This window comes from Seriola dumerili, unplaced genomic scaffold (assembly GCF_002260705.1).
Source record: "Seriola dumerili isolate Sdu_G_001 unplaced genomic scaffold, Sdu_1.0 BDQW01000003.1, whole genome shotgun sequence".
NCBI lineage: Eukaryota > Metazoa > Chordata > Actinopteri > Carangiformes > Carangidae > Seriola > Seriola dumerili.
In genome coordinates, this window is record NW_019174258.1 from 385,378 (window position 1) to 400,528 (window position 15,151).

Genomic DNA, 15,151 nt, shown 5'->3' on the forward strand with positions numbered 1-15,151 from the left:
TTCATGTCGTGTATTTTCTTCCTCTCTCCTTTCTCCTGGCTGTGCTCCCGACAGACCCCTCTCCTCTCTGCCATCCGATGTGTGAGGCGCATATGGTGCAGTGAAATTGCTGTCTGCGAGAGCATGCCTCTGCCTGTCCAGACTTCATCAGAGGGATTAAAGAATGGGATGGAAAAAAAAAATCAAAATAAAATGATGATAGCGGGGCTGTGGCTTTTCTCTCTTTTTTGTCTACACCCCACACTTCCCCCACCCCCTCCTCTGTTTTAAGTAGAGTGGAACATCAGATGACAGAGAAGGCTCTCTTGCTGGGGTGCAATGGTTTGCAGGGAAAGGTTGCCCCGTCGGTGAGCTGCAATGGGTTTATTTGGCTCTGACAAGGACTCACTACAAGGAAAACCACATTACAGGCAGCACTGTTCCTCCCTCTCTCCAACCAGTGAAGTTCACTTAAAAGCTGCATCCAATTAAAAGAGAAGTGACTCAGAGGTGCAGCAGCAGCTTTCTTTTATGATTACTTAACCATCCTTCTCTGATGTGTTCGCTTTTTTAAATAACATAAACAAACAAAACACAAAATGTGTGGTAGGACACATTTTGCCTCGGGGTGGGGTGTTATACGCTGTGTTGGGGATTTTGGGGGCAAAGGAGAGAGGAGAGTGGAAAGATTGCAGGATATTAAGGAGTAATGGATGTCACACCAGGCCCCTATAACAAATTCTCATATGCTTTCATCATGGCTCGATATGAGACTGATGAAGGGAACAGGTCATTACTTGGTTTCCTAGTACTGTTATTACCAAGAAACAGTAAATAGTTATTGCTATGTTTATCATCCTGAAAGATAGCTATTACAGAGCAAGCCAGCACAATCTCTTTTTTTTTCTTTCTATAATGAATCATCAAATTATAGTGCATAAGTGGAAACTGTTAAAAAAATATATTCTAATGATGTACAATATTATTCTGAGTCTAACAGCTTTAACAGTTTTTAACAGTTCTTGGATAGCAGGAAAAAATATTGAAAATATTATATAAGCTAAGAAAGTGATAAATATTTTAAGATGCAAGGGACACTGGGCAGATGCTTTATATTGTTAAAAGTTCAATTTTAAGAAATCTAGAAAGGATACAGCTTGTGTCAATTCAACATAGAGATAAGGTCTCTCTAACTGTGCATGCAGATGTGGTTTTATAGTGATCCTCCTAAATTCAAGTAAATAGGGATATATTCCGAGGTTTATTCTGGGATTTGCCAGACACTAGATCTGGCCCCGTATTTGAGACACCAAAAAAAAAGAAAAAAAAAGCAATCTTGACATCTTGCCCAACTAGCAGATAATATTTGCTGTTCAGAGACTGGCTTTCTTTTGTTCCAGGTTTTTATAAACCCAAGACATTTGAAATTTAAACCCAGTTCAAGAAATATTATTTGCCACAGGGCAAGGTAAATCTCTTGGCGGGGCCTTTCAAAGGGTTGCCCTGGGTTTGTTTACAATTGATCTTATTTAAAAGTGGATTTTTTGTTTTACTTTTCAAAGACATACTTTCTGCCATGATCTTGTAGGTCAAAGGAACGATGAATGTTATTTTTCCAATTGGAGCAAAACAAAAAAAAGAAAAAGAGTGAAATAATCAGAAGATAATAATACAGAAAGCCCTGTTGTGCCACTGATTCTTCCCAGCTCTCCAACTTGCAAATGTAAAATAGAAAACACATGCAAGATAACATCTCTGCTTACAGAAAAAAGTTGAAGAAATACACCGCTGGTGAGAAAGCAAATAAATACAATTTGAATTGCCTGAAAAAATTTCATTCTTGTGATTTACTGAAATATGAGTTGCATCACCAAATATGGTAGAAAAAAAATTCAATCGTTACTACTACTAGTGTGTGTGTGTGTGTGTGTGTGTGTGTGTGTGTGTGTGTGTGTGTGTGTGTGTGTGTGTCTGTGCATCGCTGTGTTGCACAATGAAAAGAAAATGACCTAAAAGCTGCATAAAACAGCTGTTTCCTCATTGTTTAGGGAAGCAGTCTACAATTTTCATTCACCCTTCTTCCTCAGAGGGAACAACTGACCTGACAACTGACCAATCCCCATAAAGCACAGGGGGGTGGGGTGGCAAGAGAGCGAAAGAAGGGGGGAGAGAGGAGAGGATGAGCACCCCTCCGCCTGCCCTATTGAACCAAGCTCCTTCATCTTTGACAATTATTGTATTTTAACAAAATCAGTGGTGTACGCTGAGCCAATAAATCATTATTAATCTCCATTCTGTACATGAACTTGAACTTGCTTCAATTTACTAGAACTTCAGCAGAGGCTCCCATGTGCAAGGTGGGAAAAAAAAAAAGAGAGGTGGAGAAAGACAGGGACAGAAGTTCTAGCCAGAGACTATCCTCCAGGGCTGGGACCGTCCTTCTCCTGCTCAGACAGGCCATGCTGGAGGAGGAGGTCACAGGCCGAGTCGGTTTAAAGCTTGCTGCTCCTGGGGAACAAGACAGACAAGCAGAGGGCACAGCAGCAGGGACGCCCCTGTAAAGACCCCTTCATCTGGACTACACCTGGGGGAGCCCATGGGCCACCCAGCTCGACAGAACAGCACAGCAGCTACTTCACAACACACACGCACACACACTCATATACAGAGCACTATGATTGAATGTGAATCTACCTCAGTGTGTGAACAGAATTTTGAACACTTCTCATGTGATAAAATAGTAAATTAATACAAGCAGTTATTTATCTAGGACAGCAGAAAAATATGGTGAATGTTGGACAAACAAACTGTACACATGGGGAATATATTTGATAACATTTTATGTGGTGACTGTTGATGCTCATTTATTTTTGATGGACAAAACTTTTTTTTTTTTTTAAATTCACTATTCTTCTATGAAATGTCCAAATCTCATACCTTTTACTGACTGAAACATTGAGTCTCAGAATGAACAACAAATTATTAAAATTAAGATTTTACAATTATGAATATGTTGAGCAAAGATTTTACTATATTCCCTCTTGCATTGAATTGTTTCTTCTTGAACTGAGACTTTTCCGAATGTGTGTGTTCTGCAAGACAAATGCTCATATCTCCCCGAAGTTAACAATGCTGATCTTAATTCAACCACCTGTTTAAACTGCAACGTTTACCTTTGGCTTTTGTCATTTTAATTTACTGCACATTTAAAGACTTATCTTACAGTGAAAGTTGGTTTTAATTAATCATATATTTCATGCCAACAAAAAGTACCATGGGTTTTGCTTTTAAACTTTTACAATTAGAATAGATCCAGGAAGCTCTGGCAGGACTGCAGCACTATACCAACATATAAGAGGGCCCAGGCCACAGCTAACATTTTAAATTACATCTCTGTCTATTGTGTCTTGCTTGAGCTTATGAGAGGCTCCCTGGGGCACCTCCATTTTCCCAGAAACTCCCTCCAAGGCTCTTCAGGTTAACATGCCCAGTTTGACTATTAGATCAATAGTTGTAAATGACTTCATCATACCAAAGAGGCAACTTTCTGGACAGAATTGGTCCCACAGTTGCAACTTGACAGGCTTGTGGTGTGGGGAAGTCCAGTGACGTTACAAATCGAGCGTTTCTCCAAAAATGTACCAGAGTATAACAACAAATAAATGATCCAACTGGCATTAAATTTCACATAATTTGCACATTTTATTCTAAATCAAAATACATATTTAGAAGATTTTAACAACTTTCAAAAAAGTGATCCTGATCCAAGTTTAGTTGCATAGAGGGAGTGCTGTGCTCAGCTACAGTAGCTGTGAAGAGAGGTGAAAAATCCTCATTGATATCACACGGCCTTTCTGCACCTCTTTTGTTCTTATGGGATAAGGGGTGATGTCAGTTCACTCCCAAGCCTCCCTAAAATGCCCCCAAAGCCTGCCTGACTCCTGAGTGGGTGTGTGTGTAATCGGTCCTGGCAGAGTGCTGGTTAATGGGGGGCACAGGGCCATGGGTTGGAGATGTATTCATGTGCGTGGCGTGGCGCCTGGACCCAGGGTGACACTTCTTCATTCCTGCCGCCTCAGGCCAGGATTAGGATTGCGGCCAGCCTCACAAAGCCAGCCGTAATGCAAAATCATTTTCATATTAACCTCGTCTCTCCTCTCTGGGCCTGACAGTGGACAGGCCTGCTCTCTTTGGTGCTCAAATTATCCTCAATTACCGGGGAAAGGCCAGGCGAGGGGACGTCACCTAACCTTCACCATCTGTTAGGTTCAAAGCTTTAGCAGTCAGCCAGCCCGCCTGTCTCCTGCCTCCCCTGACCTTTCCGCCTCGGCCAGCTCCTGCTCTATACGCCTTTCACCTCCCCCCCACCCCCAACTCCCCATGATAGCCCAGCCCTCTCTGGACACAGCTGGGAAGTGCATGTGCACACATCACATTAAGGGGGAAAAGGTTATGTCACGCTTCTTCAGCAAAGATATGAATATTCAAAACTATGCACGGACGAAGGCAAAAGCTGTGTCAAGACATAGGTTAAGTCAGCCTCAAAAGGATAAGCCAATACATTTGAATTGAGTGTTGCTTTTATTGGTTGTGAAATTCAAATAATATTAAAAAGGTATTAACAATACAAATTTTCATTTGTTTATTGTTTATTGTATTTAAATACTCACAGACAATAAGATATATTTACAGATGATTTGAATATAAGAAATTTGACTGCATAAATATTCAGAATTTAATTTTAAAACATTGCACTACTAAAGATTATGTTTTTGTGTAGTATTGTTTAAATTTCTGTAAATAATGGCTAGTTTCGGTTTTATTTTTGGTAAATTTAATTAGTGCTTTTATACAAGATTTATTTTATTATTATTTATTATTATTTATTTATGACACTTGATTTTGCTTATATAATATGCTGGGGGACGTTTATTTGTGAAAGTATTTTTTCTAGTGCCTAAAATGTTAAAATGTTATTTTCTGTTTTGTGCTTTTATTTAGCTTTCTCTTACATATACTGCAAAAGTTGGCTTTAATTAAACATTCATCTATATTTGAGTTTGTGCTTGTGAAATATTGAAGAGCTCCTATTTCTCCTATAGTGAATGCACCTCTTAATAATGCAGGTAGTGTTTTCTGTTTGTTTTGAGCCAGTGTGTTTTAGCAGTTCCACTGTGTCCATTTGGATTTTCCAGTCTGTCTGGCCACTCAGGAGGCCCCCTTTCTCAGGTCATCTGGCAGGACCTGATGGCTCTGAAATAACTTTTAATAAGTCTGCTAAATAATAGATGAAGTGTTGGCTAAAATCAAGCAGGGAGGAGCAGGGCTGAGGACAGCAGGCTGCAGAGACAGACAACAACCAGGTCCCAGGCACTTCCCTCGCTGCCATCATCATCATCATCATCATCATCAGCAGCAGCAGCAGCAGCAGCAGCAGCAGCCATGTTCAGTCTCCTACCTCACCTCCTCTCCAGACCCAGACTCTCTGGGGTCAAGGGTCGTGGACTTGACCTTGTTGCCCCCAGGAGAATGTTCACTTGGTTTGGGGTATAATTTGGGATTTATTCGGCAGGAGGCCCTGTCTCAGGCAACATTATGCCTCATTATCCTCGGGTCCTGTCTGTTCACAGGGCACAGCCCAGAGCAGACGCATCAACACTCCATTTTACTTACACCTTCACAATCCTACAATCAATACCTCCAACTGACAACATTATTCATTTAAATGCGTCTCAACTGCCCTGAATAGAAGATGATTATCAGTCAACATTTACTTTAAAATTCAGGCCATATGGAAAAAAAAAAGAAAATAAAACAAAAAAAGTGCTATTCAGACATCCATTAGGTGTAATAGCCTACATCAACAGATACATATAAATATAGGCCAGGGTAAATAACTCTGTAATTAACACAAAAAATAAATTACGAATTGATTTTATATTAATTACAGCAACAGAACCAAAACCTGATCTTTAAAAAAAAAATCTGTGATTAAGAATTCATCTAATTTAAAATTAAAGTTGTTTCAGTTTGTTTGAATATTGATTTTCCTAAAATTCATTTTCAGTTTCACCTCAGTTCAGATTCTTATCAAAATCATAGATGTGAAATTTGAAATTGAATCTTAATTTAATTGATTTATTTTATTTTATTTTTTTGGTTTCAAGAGTTAGATAGGCTCTATTTTTTCATGTTAAAAAATGTTATTTCATAAAAGCTAGAAATGAGCTTCTAAATTTAACTCAAAATATGCTTTCATTAACCAAAAAGGCCTAAATGAACTAGATTTTACAAATTCTTGTCACTTACTGTATAAACTGGAGCGACATCTTTGAGATGCAGGCTAAAAAAGAGTGATCATTTCTATTATGTGTGCTTCACTCTAAGTGGGTCCCTGTGGAGGACAATTTTGGAGAGATCTTTCCTGATAAGAAACAAGCCCTGCATGCATTAATATTACATTAGACCCAGTATATCACAGAACCATCTGCTCAGTCAGGTAGAGAGCTTTTCATTGACATCTCCTTATCATGTTAATATTACACTCATCAAAGAAATCTACATCATGAGAGAGAGAGAGAGAGAGAGAGACAGAGAGAGAGAGAGGAGGGGGGATCCAACAAAACGTGCAAAATTACAGAATATTCTTATGAGAAGTCTAAAAGGAGGAACAGACAATAAAATGGTTATTTAGGTCACATAGTCACTGTAATGCTCAAGAAAGAGACAAATGCCGCAGGAAAGGCGTCGTTTGCGTGTGTGAGTGTGTCTCGGTCGAAAATATGACATGCATGGCCAGTCACACACACGCACACACACACACGCACGCATACATATACACACACACACACACACACACACACACACACACACACACACACACAGCGACTCCTCTATGCCGGCAGCAGGAGGGTGCAAATCTCCAGCGAGAGGGAGACAGGTGCAAGGCTCTCCCCTCTATACAGTAGCTTAAATGCATTTTAAGTCCATTCTTAACACACACACTCCCCCTCTTATTTCAGTCAGATTTTTCTTGTCGGTCCTGTGCTTTTGTTGGCTCGCCTCTGCGCTTTGGCTGTGTGCGTACGTGTTTGTGGGCGTTATATTATATTTTAATGTCAGACAAAAGACAGAGGCCATAAAAAAAAACTCATAGGGTATCTATTATTATTTTATAATATAAGACTGAATGTAATATTTTAATGATTGTCTTTTCTCGTGTTTGGGGTTGGGTTTCTACTCTCCAAGCTGTCGGGCACGGTGCCATCCTCCTCCAGAATTAACCAAATAACGCTCCTCTAAACACGTGTCAGGTTCACAAAAGGCGGAGCGCTTTTTTAAAGGCAGACTGGGAGGCCAGGAGGCGGACGTGTGCTTGTTTCTGTGCCAAAGTTTGTCACTCTCATTTGAATGTGAATGGTATTTACCACTGAGAGCTGCTTATAAGGACCCCGTGTCCACAATACACAACCTCCTTTCCTGAAGGATTTTTCAATTAGCGCCACCCTCCCTCCCTTTCTGAACTAATCGGGCCTAATTAGGCTTTATCGCGGGGTAATAGCTTGTATTAATTGCCTCGCGGGCCAACTGTTGAGGAATTTGGCGAGTGATCCAATTGAAACTGACAAGTTTATTCCGTCTATTTAATATTCATTATATTCTAATTGGACACTTGTTAGCATGAATACAACAATTAGGCCCAACAAGCAACAAGGTAGGCCTGCGCTTTATTTTGTAATCCTACTTATGGAAAAAAAAAATGGTTCACTATTTCAGAACAGGATTTATCTTAATAAATTACATTAATATAAATTCATATAATAATATTAATTACTCCACAAAGAAAGAGAAGCACATCGTTTTTATTTTACTCACAACTCATATGTTATTTTTGTATAGCCTGGGCACGTTCACAGATTACTGTAATTTAAGATACAGGCCTACTGTTTATGCTTTGCCAGAGCGTCGTGTCACCATCAAAAAAAATATAATTTTCTAGTTTTTCTATCATTATATCAAAGTCTAACTCTGGATAAGCTAAAGCAACCTGGCTTCATTTCACTATTCTGCAGGGGTTTTTTTAGCTGAATTGGCAAACAAATCATATTGGGACCTGCCACAATCAGACTTTTCATCTACCTGAGTTTGTTTTCAAGTTTCAACTCTAAACATCATTTATTTATCCCTCACCTTAGTCTCAAGCCCCCCTCTTTCCTCGGAAGAAAGAAATAATAATGTTTATTTAGTGCTCATTATTAAGAGTTACTCTCAGTCATTCAAAGACCAAAGGGATTTCAAACATGACATCATAGTTACTGCAGGAACTGACATATCGTACAGAGGATAGGGCCTGTAGTCTTACATAGACAAAATGGATGTGCAACAAAAATAGAAACCTGAAACATCAATGCAGGATGTAAATGTATCTACTCACGAGAATGTTTGATCATTAATCAATTAACATTTGTGAAACAAAATAGTCCGTGTTTCGAAAAAAAAAAAAACGGAAGATCAAGGCAGCCGAGCCACCACCGCGACATTTAGAAAAGAGCAAAACAAATAATTAATTACCTGCATGTTTCTATTTATACTGGTTACAGTAAACTATTATCCATCCACCCCCTCCCCTCTCCCTGTGCCATCCTATCCATGAAGGGCAAAGATGGGCCTAAATGTGAAGCAGGTCTGGACAGCAGACAGAGTCTGGATGGAGGTTAGTGTGGATGCAGTGGGGGGTAAACCCGCCCCAAGTTTAACCCCCTTTTGATTCCTACACTACACATCACTTACAGGCTAACTTATTCCAGGCTGAATATTTTATAGGCCCCACCAGCTGAAACCATCTTCAGGCTGATGTGTTATGTAAATATAAGGCCCGTTTAGCTACAATTCACAAAATGCCATCCTGGAAATAAATTTTTTAAATGAATCTCAGTTTTGACTTAATGAATCTCACCAACTGGAGGTTTCCGACAGGCAGACCACTCACTGAACGAATCAGAGGAATACAGCTAATTTATAATCGCGACAGATTCATCACGTGATTGAACAAATGTTACATGCTACAAATAGAAAAGAATAATTCCTAGAAAAATATCCAAGAGCCAGAGAGGCAGTAGGTACTTGTCCTCACCACAAGAGCCGGTGAGCATCACTCACTCTGCGCAGGGTGTCACAGCAGTCACATGGAGGCATATGGCTCTCAGCTGCCACCCCCCACCCCGCATTTGAACCCCCAACCAGCTCCGGTGAAGTTCAAGGTCTCTGCAGCCAGTGACCATTAACAGAAGCGGAGGACACAGACAGCAGCGCCTTCTGTCTGGATGCCTCTGACTGTCCCAGATATTCCACTTAAAAACAATATAACTATGTCGTTATTGAAATGTATTTGATATTGCAACGAGACAATTATAATAATAATTATTATTGTTGTTATAATTATTATTATTATTATTGTTGTTGTTACTGTTGTTATTTATTATTATTATTATTATTATTAAATAATTAGTTCATATTTGTGAGGTTTGTTCAGGCATTTGATGGTTTCTAGTTGAAACTGATCTGTCAATATTCACAGTTACCGGGGATTTAGACAAAACACCGGTCAAAAATTAAAATGAAATGCATCACTGCGAATTTTAAGAACTCAGCGTAGAAAAACAAAGTTTCATTTGCTCTTCAATCTCACGTTGTTTACAAAACATAACTGTGTGGCGCATTTCATAAATACAGATGAATGGCTCATATGTGCTTCAGTTGTCCCAGTGAAATTTTCTACACACTGACTTAACGACAGAATCACTGACTTTTCTTTCTTGAAGCTAAAAAGTTATCACGCAGAGATCAGGGCCATAATAACACACATATTTTTTTTCCTTTACTCCAAACAACAAAAAGCTTTGGCCACACACTACTTCTGTTATGAACGTAGTTATTATTGTAATTATTATTATTTCAAATAAAAAATTGTAAATCCACAACATTACAGAGGTGATAATCAGTAGCTACTGGCTGGCTTTAGAAGTAACTGGACTTAATTAACACCCAATAAACGGCGAGAAATGTTAGATGCCATGTTTAAAGGGGACGCAGTTATCTGCTCCTAAGGGATTATTTACAAACCATTTGGTAAAAGTTACAGTAAACGCGTGTTTCTGTTTATATGTTTCTTAGTTAGCCAATTAATTATGTAATTGCGATGTAATACATGGAGTTTTACGATGGCCTGTTCAGGAGAATGAGACACACTGAGGAGTTTGTCACTGCCATTATCTGCAAGATATTCCTGCTCTCAGGACTGATCGCTGATCACTTGATTTTGTATTAATTGGAACAGGAAGGTCACCATTTCTCATAGATCCCTGTCCTGGTCTGCACATTAGATGCCAAGTTTATGACTCCAAAGTCATGTGATTTCAGAAAAGAAACAAACATGCAGTTTCTCTAAGTTTCATTATGAATGTAATTTATCAAAGTTTGTATATATTATGAACAAGCATATATCTGTATCTATATCTATACAGTTCTATCATTTTTTTCCTAATACACACACATCACTGCATCAACATGAATAGAATAAAGGATTATATCCAACGTTATAATAAATTAAGTTGAACTAATTAATGAAAATTGTTTCAGGCACTTTGATGGATGAAACAATGTGATCCGTTCATAGAAGTTCAAGATAGTCAGATCATGTGGAAATATGTGTGAGATTAAAAATGGCTATACTCCATACTGATGGGACACCTAAACTCTTTCCCTTTTGTTTTTTACTTAAAATTGAAGACAGACCAGATTCACTTGAAAAAAAGGAGACAGAGAGAAAAAGAAGAACATGAAAATGAGAATGAAGATGCAATCGATACAAAGAGGAAGAAGAGAAGAAGCAGTGTAGAAGGTTATGAAGCAATAGCATCAGATGGATAGATGCAGCCAGTGGATGATAGGTGGTCCCAGGTGTCTGTAATGACATCAGAATGGGAGAGACCCTGCATCTGCATAGTGGAAGAGATCCTGTTTCCTCAGAAAGTCTCTTCATGAGAGACAGGTCACGGCCAATAGCCTCTCTCTGACACATAATTGGTAATATTGATTATAGGTTATCATATGCTGCGGGCCATTTGTAAGATAATGCTTCAGGGGTTAATTTGTCAGCCATTAACCTTTTGGACTGGTGGGTATGTACGTGTAAATTAAGTTTAAAACAACTTCTAAATGGATCACCTAGCCTGATCACCTCAGGATCATCTCATCTAATAAGTGAAATGCTAACATATTTAAGTTATACTACAGTGCATCACCATACATGAGGACAGCCTCAACACATTTGACAGGTGGGTACTTGAGCAGAAAAATGTTAAGATTTCTGAAAGACCATCACACTCTCCAAAATAACCCCCCGCCCCCTCCTCAAAGCTCCAAGAGCAACACCTACCATAAATTCTTCTGCTGACCCTTTGGAAAAATATCTCCTCATCTAAAAATGAGAGTGACATTTACAGGAAACACCTTTTCCTCTTCTCAAATCCATGAAGTAGCTGCTTCCCTACATGCCTGCGGGACTTTGAAAGTTGATCCGGTCTGTCAATCCAAACTAATGGACAAGGGAAAACTAAATAAAAAAACAACTGAAGCCTCCGTGTGATATCAATGTTAGATTATTTTGCTTAAATTATCTGAATATGATGAATTGCTGTTAGAGTGGTAGTAAATATGATTATATAAACAGAATAAACCAACAATCTTACAGGAAACTATCAAGTCACTAATATCAACTAACTAACTAATGCATCATGACATTAACAGTCACAATGTGTCATTAATAAAACCCTAAACATAAATTTGAAATGTAGGAACTAGTATTTGTTGTAAATGTTGATAACTATGAGTTTACTAACCATTACTGCCTTTGAGAAAATATAAATGAATATCTCTATTTTTATGAATTTATTATTTTAAAAACTGCAACATTTCAGTAACCACTTCAGGGTAAAAAGTAACAACGTTGCAGAGCAGTCAAACAGATTTAACTGCTTCAGAATCATCACAGTTTGCCACATATTTTGGTTTTTATCTCAGCAAGGAATAACACATCAAATACACAAAATCACAGAAAAGAGAAAAGCTGTAACCTTTGAGAAAGTCGATCAGAGGCGATCAGAGGTGTAGAAGCACCTAGTACAGCCCAGAGCAGTAAAGACAACCCACTTCAACTTCAAAAACATGACATTTGCCACCTCAGAGCATAAAACGTGTCTCTCCAACTCTACACCTGTAAACCTGTAAACCCACACAATGTAGATCAAGAGGGAAACCAAGCTATTCTCACTCCAGCAAACACTAATAAAAGTTACTCGGTAATGGGCGTGCATGCACGTGAGTACTGTCTTGTGTACAGTGTGTGTGTGTGTTAGTGCGAGAGAGAGCGAGACGGGGAGAGAGGGAGAGGGAGAGGGAGATGGAGGGAGGGAGGGAGGGAGTGAGAGAGAGAGTGTGAAAAAGTGAAAGCATGAGTGAGTGCTGGTCAGCAAATCAGTCAGTCAGCAAAGCTCTGTTGACAAAGTGAAACAGAGCAGGGCAGGTCCTCAGAAAAGGAAGGCACAGGTACCTGTTTGGAGCAGTCCGGGGATCAGCGGGATCAGCCCTCCAGCCCTTGGCATGCATTAATTATCCTCTAGAAAGACGGGTGCTCTATAGGCTCGCTCCTGACCTGGCACTCCTACTGTCCCACAGTCAAAGAAAAGGATGGATGGAGAGGAGCAAGGGAGAAAGAGGAAGAGAAATGGGAAACGAGTAGAGAAGGAGGGAGAGAGGGAGAGAGAGAGAGAGAGAGAGAGAGAGAGAGAGAGAGAGAGAGTCAGATCCACTGCTGCCCTGACACCATGACTGGTCCACGTGAGATTGATCACACACTCGCACTCACACACGCTGAGGCCTCTGCAGTGACAGGGGGGATCTGCCAAGGAGTAGCATGCTTTGTCTAGCCTGAGGACACGCATACGCAGACGCACGAATGGCCACATGCACATGCACGCACTTGCATGTTAGAGGCGCACACAGACACGTGCACACGCTGATACAGACAGACACACGAACACAAACGTGGCCTATGACTCAATGACATGAGTTTTAGCTATAATCAAAGCTTTTTAAAATAAACCCATCTTTTGACTAAAACTGGACTCAACATACCTACTGCTACTACTTCTCATTCTGTCATCCAGACTATGAAAGGGATTTGGTGTTTGAGAAGCCCTCATTAGCATTAACTGGCTGCCCCTGCACATCTGTTCAGTAGTCTAATGCCTGTTAGGTTGCGGGGCAGCTGAAAATGGACAGCAAAATAAAAAGGGTCAAAAGTCTGGCACTGGGAAGCGAGAGGACTGTGATTATGCACAATAGACAATAAAAGAGATGCATATGAGCGGCAGCAGTGTGGCTGGCCTCTGCACCTTCAGGGAGGACAAGGTTCACACCAATCTCATGAATGGCTTATAACCACATACACACTCGCAAATGCATGATCTACTAGCAAACAGAACAAATGTCAGCATCCAACCTAAGAGCGAGAATTGGTAAACTGACTTAAATTCAAATGTGCTTTTTAAAAAAACTTTCCGTTTTTATACGTGTGTATTTAAGTTGCCTAGTTAAAGGTTTGATGTCACTTTATTTTAGTGTCATTTTCTTTTTTATATATAAAATAATTACTGACTGCATCCTTCCATTACATACATACTGTAAGTCAAATAAACATGACCCAGTGAGATATAAGCAGTGATGGTGATGTTGAAAATCAATTTGCATTACATTAACCAAATATAAAGGCTAGCAGTTCAGTTCTCTACTGCTTAGAAAAATCACATTTCCCAAATCAAGCGTCCCCTTCAGCCATCTTCTCCTGTCACTAACCAGGAGGGGCTGTCTCAGTCAGCTGGCCTCTATATGCAGATTGATCCAGATGGACATGGCGTCCAGACCTCCAGTCCCCCATAGACCCTCTGGCTGAACTTGACTCCCAGGACTACAGATGGGAAGGAGGGCCCCTCACCTTTGGCGAACCCTGGACCCTTACACCCTCACCCACACTGTGGCAGACCGCAGGCTGAGCCACCTTTCCAGTATTAACAATCATTCCAGATTGAATTCAGGTCGCTTTCCCAACAGCTATCATCACAGATAGCTGATCAATACAGGGACATTATCACAGAACGCTTCCTCAAACACAGTGTCAACATGCGAGTCCTGGTCGGGGAGTGTGTATGTGTGTGTGTGTGTGTGTGTGTGTGTGTGTGTGTGTGTGATCACTGAGGTGGAAAGGAGCCGTGGCCTGGCGGTTAGGCAGCGGAGCCTCAGAGAGGAGAATCCTTTGAGCGGAGCTTGAACCCTGGGGGGCTGCAGGTTTGACTGGCTATGTTGCTGAGCATGCTGGGCCACAACTTAAAAGGAGATCAGAGGGCTGTACCTCAGAGCAGCAAAGCCCTCTTCCTTCCTCCTCATCTCTGCCTCTCTCTCTCTCTCTAAACACACTCTCAGCCTGTCCATTTTTTCCATACTTACAAACCACAGAAAATTTCACTGTGAATTCTGGACAAAAAAATTCTGCACAAAATACATAAAAACAAAAGATCTTTCCTGTGTAGAAGGCCATCGCTGTTTGAAAGCAATACCTGAGAGAGAGATGCCTTCATATGAGAAACTACAGATCTTCAAAGTAATGAAAATAACATTCCTGCCACTTCTAATATTCAGCTGCCACCATTTCAGATAAGAAAAACATAATGCATCATTCTAGTGAAATGCAATGTCTTACCAACAAAGCCAGTGACATTTTGGAGTCCAATAGGCTTCAAATGAATTTCCACATAAGCAAACATAGCTTCTCAAGGCTTTAAGTATTCATGTCCCACCCTTTCACTGACCCTGCGACCCTAGGTTCTACAATCACTGTGCAGTCTGACTTGTTGTCTTGCCTGGCTTCCCTTAGGGCCTTTCCTGCCATTCTAACCTTGTTTCTGATACGGTCCTGCTCTGTTCTCCTCCCCTATGTTCTGCCTGGGTAATGCCGTTTCCCCACTCCCCCTGGTAAGTGTCTCATATATTGGCCTTATCGGTGGCCTATCTACACCGCACAACATTTACCTTGCTGGAGCCCAGCAGAGAGAAAGCC